Below are 12,299 nucleotides of genomic sequence, written 5' to 3'. Positions count from 1 at the left end.
CATAAGCTAGGGTGGGGACACCAGCATGGCAACACAGCATCGGAAGATAGCAGTCAGACAGATGGGTTGTTGCAGGCAATAAGGACATGAAATGTAGCAGAATAGTTGGGGGACCATTAGGGGACCTAAGGCTTTTCCCCCTGTGGTTAGATTCACCTTTGTCTGGTTTAGGTGAGGAGGCTCACAGGGCGTCCTCATAAGGACATGACAGCCTGAATTCAATCCAGGCCTACATGTTCACTTGCTGGTGCGGCACATGTTAAGCAGTCTGAACCCTGATAATTGGGATCATCCAAGTAAGGGGGGCAAACAAGGGCTTAATCAACCACAATGTAAATGCTCAATTTTGCACTCTGTGCGTAATGGATTGTGTCACACAGAACTGTGGTTAAGAAGCGAGCTGTTTTATATACCCTGCTGCTGTCCTCCTATACATATGGAGGTCAGAGGATAACGATATGGGTATTGTGTTGGCCACAACAATAACTTATTTAAACAAAAATACTTGTGGCCATGAAGGCACACATCTTTATGCCTACCAGCAAATCCTGAAGCCGGTCCTCGGCAGAGAGCAGTAAATACAGGACCCAATCAGCCTCCTAACCAGAAGGCCCATTAGCACAGAAGGCACCAGAGGAACAGATCTTGGAACGGTGGTTAAAGAGGAGAACAGTAGTTCCCAACTTCCGGGAAGGCAGTCGAATTTTCCTACAAAGGGTAAATTAAGCCAAGTACATGCCCATCAAATGAAATAAGAAGGGCTTGATAAATTAGGCATGGCCTTGTTAGCGCAAACACAACAGGGACCCCGACAGGGACTGGGCACACTGCCAGAGGTTGGTAGGGAGTTGGTCCAGCTGGAAGGACTGTAGGAGTTTATAGAGCCTGCCATGGTGGGGGGGGGGGACCAGATATGGCAGTGGCCACATACAGGGCTTGGAGGAGTTACAGGGCGATCCGGAGGCTGAATGGTACATAGGGGTACCCTCTTGAGTGGCACAATAGGGGTGCAGAAGCCAAACAACCCCAGGAGTCTTTACGGCAGGACCCTGAAGGAAAGCAACAGCACCCCGCTAGTCCTTCCGGCGGTTGCAAGCCTGAGCAACCGGGGGCTTGCCTGGACACACTCGGCCCCTAAAAAGGCGTGAGTAAAGGGACGGACTGGTGGTCCACTGTATTTATGGGGAATAAACCCCACAAAATGGTAGCACTGATTGGGTTGGCCACGGTGCAGATGGCTCATCAGGTGGGCAGGGCAGCTTAGGTTAGTCACCGCTGCCTGCCCTGTGATTGCCCGTAAGTTAACCCACCACATTGGCATAATTCTTGTATGAAATAAACCTGCAGCAAAATGTTTTCCCACAAACAAGTCTCATGTTTTTATTTATTGCTGTGCATGCTATGTCTTCATGTTGAGGTGAGTTGCCTATATTGGCCCTATGTGGCTGCCCACGGCACACGCAGTGTGCCACCTAAGAGGGCGGCCACCTTAGTGCACATTAGGCACAACCCTGTCTAGTGTCATGGACGCACCCATAGGTCCCCTAAATCCGGCGCGGACTCATGCGTCATTTCCAGCGCGCGTGCAGGCAGAGGCAAGATACTTATACCTGCCCCCCCCCATCTAGCTGTCCTTTTGGTTCCTCCTGGTCACGCCTTGTCCCACCCTACCCAATACCTGGCATGCTGGCTGGGGTATGTAGCCAGGGAACGAGCATGTTAACTTGTGAATTTGTGGCGCAGGCGGAGTTATAGGGCGATCCGGAGGCTGAATTGTACATAGGGGTACCCTCCTCTTGAGTTATAATAGGGGTGCAGAAGCTAAACAACCCCAGGAGTCATTACGGCAGGACCCTGGAGGAAAGCAACAAAGCCCGCTAGTCCTTCAGGCGGTTGTAAGCCTGAGCAACAGGGTGCTTGCCTGGACACGCTCCGCTCCTAAAAAGACGAGAGTAAAGGGCATAATTATTGTACGAAATAAACCTGCAGCAAAATGTTTACCCACAAACAAGTCTCATGTGGTTATTTATTGCTGTGCATGCTGTGCCTACTATGTCAGATGCAACTGATATGACTTATTTTTTTTAGAAGTCCGTGATTGAAATGTATACAAATCATTTTAGTTAATGCTAAACTCCAGAAAAAGCAATCAATGTCAGTGTGTGCCTTTTTATTTCCGATTTTTAAAAATGTACAACTTGGAGAACTCGGTTACCAAAAACGCATTCGTACATTCTATTTCTCTCCCCTCGTTGCGTTATTTTGTTTCACTTCCTCGATATATACCAGAACATGAACTCTACTAACATTGCCACGTCACCCTGTTTGACCTTTACAGACCACATGGTTTGTCGAAGAATTTTTATAGCGCTTGATACTGCTGACGAGGCTGCCAAGCTCTCCGGTGTGCATGTTTCCATAGCACCCTTCAGTGTGTGGTTGGTAAAATGTTGGATGGGATTGGTGTTAAAGAAGACGAGGAGTCTGAGTTTCAAAGACACGTACGTGTCTGTCTGCAACTTCCTTACTTATCTATGTAATAGAACCCCAACCAACGTTCTATTTATTCAACGTTTATTTGCATGGCGCGCGTTCTCTCATTGGTGTGGTCGCACAAATGTTTGACAGGCCATAACTTCATACTAAATTATTATATCTTGAGCCTATAGTCCACTGTGGTAATGTTTTGCGGGTATTATAATTAACCCCGATGTTTCTAAATATCAATCACCTCTGATGCAAATACTGGTTTGAATGACAAATCCCTTCCTCACTTCAAACTAATCTATTCCATGCCCTCCATTCATCTCAGTGCGGGACTCTCCATCCTTCACGTGCTAACCTCGCTCCATACCCACCTTCGCTCGCAGCCTCTCTCCAAGTCAGCTTGCCTCCTGAGGTAGCCGGTGCGTCTGCCGCCCCCAGAACTTCACTGGCCAATATGCTATTTAGGACTAGAATCTATTTTTCGTTAGGATTCTTTAATTTATTTTATTTTTTGGCAAAACAAATAAAGATAATTGAGAACACAATTAATTGCAGGACCTGGCACTCCAAATAACGCCGGGCAGAAAGCAATATATATATAGAATACTCCTGAGAAAAAATGTGGTGATCGTGGATTGGTTTGCAGAACTTTCGTAAAGTGATTGGCTTTGGGATTTGTTTCTCAGTTGCTTATTGGCTGTGGAGCTGAGGAGAATATATAGGGGGTCTGTGATATGTTTAGTACAGTTTGGCAGCTGCTCATTGGCTGCCTGTGAGACGCTAAATAATTCATGAGCACGTGGCACAGCATTTAGCTGCTGCACGTCTCTGTTCATCAGTGATTTGTTGTTTCGCATACAATCTGAGGTTGTAATTGGTGACTGTCTGTACTGCGTAGTGAGCTCGACCTGGGCTTTAGGCACTTGAAAAGCTCGTGTTACCCACAGTGAACGGGACAGGTGCTGGCCAGTTTGAGCGTTTTCACTCCTGGAGAGCTCAATGACTTGGAGCTCCCATTTCCTCAGCAGCTCCAGTAGCACAGCCCGCCGCCGAAAGCCACCCGGCCACTATCTGCAACTATAGCCTATCACCTCTGTCCCCGCCCTCTCACAGGTCACTGGGTGCGATTCATGGTCTTTCACTTACTTCAGGCAAGTGACCTCGCCCGTCGAGGCGCTACGAGTGTGGTGAGTGTAGTCGACTCTCACCTACGGAGTTGTGCTGCCCTTTGATCCACGCGGGTGAGCGCCTGTGCACCCACCGTTACCCTGGCGTGCAGCCTGTTTATTATTTAAAGATCTGTAGTGAACATAGCCCATTAAGATGTACTTGGTTGAGCAGTTAACAACTTCTTTTTGTTGAAGCTACCGTTTTCATTTTTGAAAACTGCCCTTGAGTCTCGCTCAAATATCCGTGTTCTGGCAAATCACCATAGGGTGTAGTTTAAACTATTTTATATTGGTGCAGTTTGTGTAGCCCTTATTGCAAATTGTATTTGTCCATTAGATAAAACTAAATTCACGCACCGTGGCACCCACCATAAGACTGTATTTTTCCTACTCCCCGTCATTCTGCTTCAAGTGACGGTGCCCATGGACATATGTTTTGGAATTTTATCCTAGGGGAAATCTTGAGGATTTTGGGGTCCATGGGCCAAACTTATTGTGGGGGCCTCCGTTCGGAACAGCTTTGATTGTATGGTTCAGGTTTAACTCTACATACCCTCTTTGGCCAGGTCACTGACAGTGCAGAGACCCAGCCGTCCAAATTATAAATGTGTTTACATTTCATATTCAGGGACGGGTGTTTTCAATATTGTAACACAGAAGAAGTTTAACTTATTGCAAATAATCTCAGTGACACCCTCTCATTTCTCATGTGAGGTCCTGTTTTGATCTAAAAGAAACTTTGTTATGGATGTTGCATGAAACATTTTCTACAAGGTGTCAGTAATTGTCCCTCGCACATCATTTCCACCATAATAAATTAAAGGAAAACGATATTTAAAGCAATCTGTTCAACAATTCTTCAAGATCATCAGGGCAAGACCCTAGCTCTATAAGGGAGCCCCAAGAAAGCCTGGGGTCCTGGGCCAGAGCCCACTTTGCCGATGCAGTAAACATCTTGGTTTGATCCCTTGTTTAGTTTAAGTTAATCCAACCCCTCAGCAAGTTAACCTACTGCTTGGTATTTGTCAGAGGAGAACTCAGAACCAAACTTCCTTTTGTGGGGGGTGGCGAGGGGATGATGACAATGGTGGTAACCTAGCATTTCTCCCATTAGGCTCTTATTGTTTTATTTATAAAGTGTTTCGGGATCTGAAGCTCTTGCTTACGTTGGTAGCACACTACACCGTGTAGTGTGTGTGGTTGGAAGGATGTTGTTTTGATCCTGTGCTGGATGTGTTTTCACATCGTGCATAATGAGCACAAAGCTGTATTTATCATGTAAAGGAATGCAGTGTGAGAAACATGCAGTTTTATGGTTGTCAGTATGCTGGTAGCTTTGAGAAGCTCTGCAGGTCCCTTTACGGTATTTAATATGACAAAGTCTGCTTAGCTGGTTACTTCACTGGGTTGTCAAATCTGAGATTTTGTGCATAGTTATGGTCCTGATCTGGCATGGGTTGAGGGAGAGGAAAGTGGAGAGATCTGTTTGGATGGGCATTTTGAAATTGAATCTTTATTATTCTCAGTAATAGTAGGCCCTAGCAATTTATCAACACCGTTCAAAACACTGCATCTAAAAAGTCACAATTAGCTCTAAGATCACAAATACAAAAAATACAAAAGTGATTTTTAGTTCAGGGGTTTAGCAATTATAGATCATAGTGTTGGTGAGAAATATTATGGTAGATTATCATATTAGCTGTCTTGAGTTGAACACTAATCTAGACCGTTATAATACGCTGACTCAAATTATGCATGGCTAGGCGGTAAGGAAGAATTTTAAGTGCTGTTCGCTTTGTGAGCATAAAGTGCATGTACGCAGCGCTTTGCCTTAATATTAACCCATCAGACAAACAACATAGTATTGGACCGAATTAGCAGCAGAAGTGTGTTTCTCTATAAAATATCTCAACTGGGCACATTATATCTTTTTACAACTTCATTCTAAAAGGGAGTTAATGTATTTCAGGGCCATTGCTTTCTTATAAGTAAAAAAGTTTTGGATATGAACATCCAAATACGTCAGGCCTATCTTCAAAATGTTGCCCCTCGGAGGTAACCCCCCCCTATTAAACTACATGTTTTGCACTTTGTAGGTGCGTCGAGATGTCTCTTAAAGGGCCACATTATTAGATTTTATGACACGGATCTAGGAGCATAAAATGCCAATGCCTTTGTTGTCCCCTTAGTGTTCGCCCCTCGGGAGTTGTCATATTGGGCGTTAATGCTTCCCATGATATTGGCATCACTAACAATCTTCACAGAGACATTCTTCATTGAAGCTTCTCAAAGGGGGGCCACTCCAGAACCATTGCGTTAGTGCATCGGATAGTAGTGGGGAAGTAGATTCATACAAAAGTGGGCATGAAAGTTAATATTTCCCTCGACGAGAGCCCATCAGAGGGTTATCACATTTGCTCAGTGCTAGCAGCAGGGGGAAACTTTCTTCTTTTGAATATCTCGGGATGGGCCACAATATTTGTATTTACAACAAAATCTAGGAAGAAATTAATTAAGCAAAACAGTCTTGGGATAATGCAAATGCTTCTCGACATAAAGTGGGAGTGAACTAGGTCCTGCCCCCAATCTTTACCTCTCAGACAGACGACATATTATTGCACAGAATGAAGACGACAGGAAAAAACTACTTTCTGCAGTGAATCGTCTCCATAAAACCACGTTGTGAGTTGATGCAGCAAGGAGTTGGGAAGAAGTTAATTAAGTTCATATCAATGAATGGAATTTTTCTTATGTCCCCAAAGCTCTGAGCCGTATATGCTGGCGGCCTTGGCTTTCTTTTTATATGGCAGCATAGCTGTGACTATTGAACGGTTTCTCCATGATTTTGGCAATCTCAGTACTGCGCCAGCTTACTGAGCCAGTACAGTTTACTCTTGGCCAGCTGGGGGGGCTCTCAGGAGTTAGCTAGCTAGATACATTCCCAGATAGTCGTAGGTGGTCAAAAGAACAAGCGGCTTGTTGTAGACCCTAAATGTTGCTCTCAATTTGCTTTTTTGATTGAGATTCATGTGCTTTGTTTTTCCAACGTTGATGGTAAGACATCTAGTGGCACAAAAGAACTCAAAACCTACCAAAAGGCAGTGTTTTGATAACTCTGTTCTAGGCATTAGCATTGCGTCGTCTGCAAAAAAGTAATATTGGGATCGGCTTCTTATTTATTTTGGGCACGTCTGAGTCAAGGGTCGCTAATGATTTTACAACATCGTTTATGTAACAAATAATGATGGTGCTAATACGCAGCCTTGTTTGACGCCCGCTCTATTGGGATCTCAGCTGTGTAATGGCCTCTGCTACTTTAATTCACCCAGGTAGTATTACTAGAATGCAGTCCAACTAGTAACTTTAATAGCTTGTCCAGCGCTCCCAAATCAATTATGATCTGCTGTGGTGTGAATTGATCAACACTATCAAAGACTGTTTGGAGATTGATTAAAACCATTGATCTATATCTTCCAAAAATGCACTCTGCTTACGCAAACCATGCAGCGCACTCGTGAGTTGATAAAGTTTTATTTCATCCAAGCCATCGTTGCTGACAAACGCGTTTCGGCCTTAGCAGCCTTTGTCAATGTCAACACGTCTTTATTTTGTCGAACCTTAAATAGGGCATTTTACTTCATAATTATATATATATATATATATATATATATATATATATATATATATATATATATATATATATGCTCCAAGTTACCCACAGGTAAGGAATGCACTCATCCAGCAGCCCTTATTTCAGCAGGTAAAGGACATCACTGCATCCCAGTCTGCAGTTTCTCATGTCTCGATTGAAAGCCTGACGCGTTTCTGAGCCTACGCTCGTCTTCAGAGGCTCGACTTGAGTTGACGCTTTGACACTCCCACTCGCACTGCTTTGTGGGACTTATAGTCCATGTCTCTTCCCTGTATGGGTGCGTGTTCTGCCATTTCACAGCCCTGGATGGGCCCCGGGATGCGGATGTCCATTGATCCCTCGGCTGCTGCTTCACAGTAGGCTCGGCGACTTCCGGCCCATGACCCCCTGTGGTTTTTTGAGCGGGGGGGTGCATACCTTCGCGGCTGGGCTGCCGCGTGTAAATGAAAGCTCCAAGTTACCCACAGGTAAGGAATGCACTCATCCAGCAGCCCTTATTTCAGCGGGTAAAGGACATCACTGCATCCCAGTCTGCAGTTTCTCATGTCTCGATTGAAAGCCTGACGCGTTTCTGAGCCTACGCTCGTCTTCAGAGGCTCGACTTGAGTTGACGCTTTGACACTCCCATTCGCACTGCTTTGTGGGACTTCTAGTCCATGTCTCTTCCCTGTATGGGTGCGTGTTCTGCCATTTCACAGCCCTGGATGGGCCCCGGGATGCGGATGTCCATTGATCCCTCGGCTGCTGCTTCACAGTAGGGTCGGCGACTTCCGGCCCATGACCCCCTGTGGTTTTTTGAGCGGGGGGGTGCATACCTTCGCGGCTGGGCTGCCGCGTGTAAATGAAAGCTCCAAGTTACCCACAGGTAAGGAATGCACTCATCCAGCAGCCCTTATTTCAGCGGGTAAAGGACATCACTGCATCCCAGTCTGCAGTTTCTCATGTCTCGATTGAAAGCCTGACGCGTTTCTGAGCCTACGCTCGTCTTCAGAGGCTCGACTTGAGTTGACGCTTTGACACTCCCACTCGCACTGCTTTGTGGGACTTATAGTCCATGTCTCTTCCCTGTATGGGTGCGTGTTCTGCCATTTCACAGCCCTGGATGGGCCCCGGGATGCGGATGTCCATTGATCCCTCGGCTGCTGCTTCACAGTAGGCTCGGCGACTTCCGGCCCATGACCCCCTGTGGTTTTTTGAGCGGGTGGGTGCATACCTTCGCGGCTGGGCTGCCGCGTGTAAATGAAAGCTCCAAGTTACCCACAGGTAAGGAATGCACTCATCCAGCAGCCCTTATTTCAGCGGGTAAAGGACATCACTGCATCCCAGTCTGCAGTTTCTCATGTCTCGATTGAAAGCCTGACGCGTTTCTGAGCCTACGCTCGTCTTCAGAGGCTCGACTTGAGTTGACGCTTTGACACTCCCACTCGCACTGCTTTGTGGGACTTATAGTCCATGTCTCTTCCCTGTATGGGTGCGTGTTCTGCCATTTCACAGCCCTGGATGGGCCCCGGGATGCGGATGTCCATTGATCCCTCGGCTGCTGCTTCACAGTAGGCTCGGCGACTTCCGGCCCATGACCCCCTGTGGTTTTTTGAGCGGGGGGGTGCATACCTTCGCGGCTGGGTTGCCGCGTGTAAATGAAAGCTCCAAGTTACCCACAGGTAAGGAATGCACTCATCCAGCAGCCCTTATTTCAGCGGGTAAAGGACATCACTGCATCCCAGTCTGCAGTTTCTCATGTCTCGATTGAAAGCCTGACGCGTTTCTGAGCCTACGCTCGTCTTCAGAGGCTCGACTTGAGTTGACGCTTTGACACTCCCACTCGCACTGCTTTGTGGGACTTCTAGTCCATGTCTCTTCCCTGTATGGGTGCGTGTTCTGCCATTTCACAGCCCTGGATGGGCCCCGGGATGCGGATGTCCATTGATCCCTCGGCTGCTGCTTCACAGTAGGCTCGGCGACTTCCGGCCCATGACCCCCTGTGGTTTTTTGAGCGGGGGGGTGCATACCTTCGCGGCTGGGCTGCCGCGTGTAAATGAAAGCTCCAAGTTACCCACAGGTAAGGAATGCACTCATCCAGCAGCCCTTATTTCAGCGGGTAAAGGACATCACTGCATCCCAGTCTGCAGTTTCTCATGTCTCGATTGAAAGCCTGACGCGTTTCTGAGCCTACGCTCGTCTTCAGAGGCTCGACTTGAGTTGACGCTTTGACACTCCCACTGCTTTGTGGGACTTATAGTTTGTCTCTTCCCTGTATGGGTGCGTGTTCTGCCATTTCACAGCCCTGGATGGGCCCCGGGATGCGGATGTCCATTGATCCCTCGGCTGCTGCTTCACAGTAGGCTCGGCGACTTCCGGCCCATGACCCCCTGTGGTTTTTTGAGCGGGGGGGGGGTGCATACCTTCGCGGCTGGGCTGCCGCGTGTAAATGAAAGCTCCAAGTTACCCACAGGTAAGGAATGCACTCATCCAGCAGCCCTTATTTCAGCGGGTAAAGGACATCACTGCATCCCAGTCTGCAGTTTCTCATGTCTCGATTGAAAGCCTGACGCGTTTCTGAGCCTACGCTCGTCTTCAGAGGCTCGACTTGAGTTGACGCTTTGACACTCCCACTCGCACTGCTTTGTGGGACTTATAGTCCAAGTCTCTTCCCTGTATGGGTGCGTGTTCTGCCATTTCACAGCCCTGGATGGGCCCCGGGATGCGGATGTCCATTGATCCCTCGGCTGCTGCTTCACAGTAGGCTCGGCGACTTCCGGCCCATGACCCCCTGTGGTTTTTTGAGCGGGGGGGGTGCATACCTTCGCGGCTGGGCTGCCGCGTGTAAATGAAAGCTCCAAGTTACCCACAGGTAAGGAATGCACTCATCCAGCAGCCCTTATTTCAGCGGGTAAAGGACATCACTGCATCCCAGTCTGCAGTTTCTCATGTCTCGATTGAAAGCCTGACGCGTTTCTGAGCCTACGCTCGTCTTCAGAGGCTCGACTTGAGTTGACGCTTTGACACTCCCACTCGCACTGCTTTGTGGGACTTATAGTCCAAGTCTCTTCCCTGTATGGGTGCGTGTTCTGCCATTTCACAGCCCTGGATGGGCCCCGGGATGCGGATGTCCATTGATCCCTCGGCTGCTGCTTCACAGTAGGCTCGGCGACTTCCGGCCCATGACCCCCTGTGGTTTTTTGAGCGGGGGGGTGCATACCTTCGCGGCTGGGCTGCCGCGTGTAAATGAAAGCTCCAAGTTACCCACAGGTAAGGAATGCACTCATCCAGCAGCCCTTATTTCAGCGGGTAAAGGACATCACTGCATCCCAGTCTGCAGTTTCTCATGTCTCAATTGAAAGCCTGACGCGTTTCTGAGCCTACGCTCGTCTTCAGAGGCTCGACTTGAGTTGACGCTTTGACACTCCCACTCGCACTGCTTTGTGGGACTTATAGTCCAAGTCTCTTCCCTGTATGGGTGCGTGTTCTGCCATTTCACAGCCCGGCGACATCCGGCCCATGGGTAACTTGGAGCTTTCATTTACACGCGGCAGCCCAGCCGCGAAGGTATGCACCCCCCGCTCAAAAAACCACAGGGGGTCGTGGGCCGGAAGTCGCCGAGCCTACTGTGAAGCAGCAGCCGAGGGATCAATGGACATCCGCATCCCGGGGCCCATCCAGGGCTGTGCTTCGTTTGAATAGCATCCAAACCAGGGCTCGACAAATGTACTCGCCCGCTCGCAAATGCGAGTGAATTTCATGAAGGTCGAGTCAGTTTCAAGGCCTACTTGACCGGCCTGGCGAGTGCTATCTGGCACTGCAATATCAGGCAAAGGCTCTAGGGGGCAGCATTACAATGGAAGCAACGACGGCATTAAAGAATCAAGTGCACGCGGTGCGCAGTGAAGGCTCTAGGGGGCAGCATGCACGCACCACCTAACTTAGTGGTGGTGGTGGTGTGGTGCGCTGCCTATTGTTTCTGTGGGTCCCAGGGCCGTCAATCTGGTAGCGCGCGAAAGCTCTACCAATGATGGCCCTGCTTCCGCGCGCTGTGCTGCTTAAAGTGCAACAGTGACGCAGCATGCCACAACGTGCTCTCTTCGGCAGAGTCGGGACGGACTACAGGGCGATTTGGAGGTGAGTCTTTTTTTTATATATGGTTTATTGTAGGCCTTCTTAAATCAGGACTGCTCGGTGTCGTCTAAAATCACACATCCGTGTTAGGCCTAATGCACACGGTGTATAAGTAGTAAAAAGGAGATACCGTTGGGAGCCTGACATTCTGCCCTCACCAAATGTTTGCATTCTGCATGGAAACATTAAGGATTGCAATATTTATTATGTTGCGCTAGATTCGAGTTTTAATACGAGGGAGTTGAGTCATATCAAAAAGTGGGTCACACAACACAGCTTACTGAGTCCTCCGACCTGAGCAGAGGAGGACATTACTGAAAAGAGATGCAGGAAAAAAGAAACGTAAGAGAATTCAAACAAATGAAAACACATTGTTGTGAGAAAGTGGCGATGTAAATGTCGAAAGGAACAACCACAATCACTGTGGATGTTTGTAGTGTCAGGTGCTCTCGAGTTAATCATGCACTTGCTTGGTGTTCAGCTGTGTTAAGATTAAAGGAGGTAAATGAGTAACATACTTGTTCGGAGTGTTATAATTGCTTGGGTTTCCTATACATCATTTGGAGGAAGTTGGTTTCTGTGATTTTGAAGATGTTGTGATTCAATTGTGATTTTAGAAAACATGAGTTACATTACCTGTGATTGTCCAAAGTGTAGAATAGTTTGTCCATTTTCACAGTGATCCCTTTGGAGGTAATCTCGTGGAAGCGTTTCTTCCATTTCATTGCATGTGGTCAACTTTTGCCCCCCCTTCACTGATGTTTTTATTGAACCCGCTCTATGACAAGTATCAGACGAATTATGTCTATATCTGGTTCTTAGATACTTTGCGCGGCATCTTGAGGAAGGCTTTGTGAATGAGTATAAAGAGATACTGA

At 47.7% G+C, this 12,299-nt stretch overlaps 2 protein-coding genes across 5 annotated transcripts in view; one reads left to right on the top strand and one right to left on the bottom strand.

Annotated features, from left to right (window-relative positions):
• The window catches only part of JMJD8 (jumonji domain containing 8), a 273,483-nt gene extending 270,336 nt beyond the window's left edge, over positions 1-3,147 (bottom strand). The window contains exon 1 of the mRNA XM_086941263.1: positions 2,859-3,147. The gene's annotated coding sequence lies outside the window, so the exon portion shown is untranslated. The remainder of the gene's footprint in view (positions 1-2,858) is intronic.
• Positions 3,148-3,509: 362 nt separating this feature from the next.
• The window catches only part of WDR24 (WD repeat domain 24), a 178,035-nt gene continuing 169,245 nt past the window's right edge, over positions 3,510-12,299 (top strand). For 2 of the 4 annotated variants that reach the window (XM_086941259.1, XM_086941262.1), the window contains exon 1: positions 3,542-3,674. The gene's annotated coding sequence lies outside the window, so the exon portion shown is untranslated. Of the gene's footprint in view, positions 3,729-12,299 lie in introns of all 4 variants that reach the window. The other 2 variants (XM_086941261.1, XM_086941260.1) reach the window with 2 other exon arrangements.

Source organism: Lissotriton vulgaris, chromosome 10 (assembly GCF_964263255.1).
Source record: "Lissotriton vulgaris chromosome 10, aLisVul1.2, whole genome shotgun sequence".
NCBI classification, from domain to species: domain Eukaryota; kingdom Metazoa; phylum Chordata; class Amphibia; order Caudata; family Salamandridae; genus Lissotriton; species Lissotriton vulgaris.
This window is presented reverse-complemented; position numbering and strand designations above follow the sequence as displayed.